We start from the raw sequence: 1,937 nt of genomic DNA on the forward strand, positions 1-1,937 counted from the left end.
GGTAACCATTATATATAAAAGTGTGTCATTTCAAATTTATAACCTGAGGACCTTTCTAATATCACACACTCCCTGAGTGGATCACATCATTACTACTCTCTACCATGAGTCCTGCACAGCTTGGTGTGAGTGACAGCAGCACACACACACACACTTTACCTGCTGTCCATCATACCTGTAACATCATCGAGCCATGTTCAGGGTACTTTTTTAATTTATCATGACTCATGAGCTGCATTCATATATTTTGTGGACTTATTATTTAGACAAAGGAAAGATTGGAGCAACCTCCTAAGTTGATATGTGAGGGTGCTGATGAGAGACAGGCTGCTGAACTGAATGAGCTAAGTGTGTGCTGATGTAGCTCACTCCACTCTGTGCAGGGCTCACTTTATAATAACAAAGTACAGTAGGTAATATTTACTAAGGTTTTGTGACTTATGTTTTGGTCCTAAACAGTGAAAGGGGCATGCAAAAATCAGGGAGGACAGAATGGAATTGTACACAAATACCCTCAGCACCTGATTTGCCAGCCTGCATCAAAGGGAATTGCTGCTGAAATTTAACATCAGGAGAAAACAGGGGTAAATTCTGTAGCCCTTCTGTCAGCATGGTAGCTGATGGTCATTTGAGATCTTGTCAGAGTTAAGAACATGCTTGAGCAGGAGGTGTTTGTAAATCACATCGCTCACCAGAGGAGTATGTGAAGGCCTTTTTCAGGCTTTCAGGTTAAACAATGCTTCAATTACTGAATGAAATAAAAAATTATTTTACTTGCAGGAGACTATGAGATTGAAGTTCAAAAATGTGTTTTCTTCAACCATATACAAGTTTTCTCATTGTAAATTTAGTCTTTCTTCTACACTTCCTCTTGGTCCACACATGTTCAACAGCCATCAGGCAGATCCTAAGTGGAAGTATATTCAAATGAACACTGTTGTGGTTTTGTTCATTCAGATCATCAGTGTTGGTAAATACGCCACTAAAAAACAAAACAATGCAGTGCCAAAATATTTTACGCATCTGACAGTAATTTGTGACAGGTTTAGTAAATGTCCTCCAGTATGATAATACAATGTGAAAAATATCACTTTTTAAAATCAAAGTATCTTGTAAAAACTAGCAATGCTATTTACTAGCAATACTTAACTCTTTCTGAGGGTCACCATTTGACATTGGTTGGCTGGTGGAACCTTTGACGGACTGCTGTTTCCTGCCTCTGTGGTAACTGTACTCATTTCCTGTTTTCTGTGCCTGCACCACATTTGTGCTTGCTTCCAGATTGTTTAGGAATTAAACTTACTATTTCTAGGTTCATCTGAATTTTTGAGTGACAACATACGCCTGCACCACTTAAGCACTTGTATTGCAGAAGTTCTTGCTAATAACCAAATTTAATTTGGTACTTTAGGTCGGCTAGCTTAGAAGCTAGCTAAGCTTGTAGCTTAATTGAGAGCAAGGGCTTCCCCCATTCCTCTCCTCCTTTCTCTTGCTTGGAGTGTCGCATGTTCAGTTATTCCTCTCCTTCCTTTAGCGATAATGGTACTTGTAATAAATGCCAGATGCTAGCAGCACTGAAGGCAAGGCTCACAGACTTAGAAGCGCAGCTCCACACCATGGAGAACAGCCCAGCTAGCTATGCCCAGGTAGTGGTGTGGAGCCTCCTAGACATAGCTTAGCCCAAGCTAGCCGCCCCCCAGAGCTTCCCAAGCAGCCGGGATCTCAGCCAGGTGACTGGGTGACAGTTCGCAAAAGTCGTAGCTCCAAACCAATGCCTACGGAGCATCACCTGTCTGTTCACGTTTCAAATAGATTTTCCCCACTCAGCGACACACCCACTGAGAAAACAACTGTGAGGAAACGTGAAGCTAGAGACACTGGCAGCCATAGTCAAATGTATTCCTGGGGCCAGAGCGGGGGACATTGAATCCTATTAG

The sequence above is a fragment of the Monopterus albus genome, unplaced genomic scaffold (assembly GCF_001952655.1).
Source record: "Monopterus albus unplaced genomic scaffold, M_albus_1.0 scaffold142.1, whole genome shotgun sequence".
Taxonomy (NCBI): Eukaryota; Metazoa; Chordata; class Actinopteri; order Synbranchiformes; family Synbranchidae; genus Monopterus; species Monopterus albus.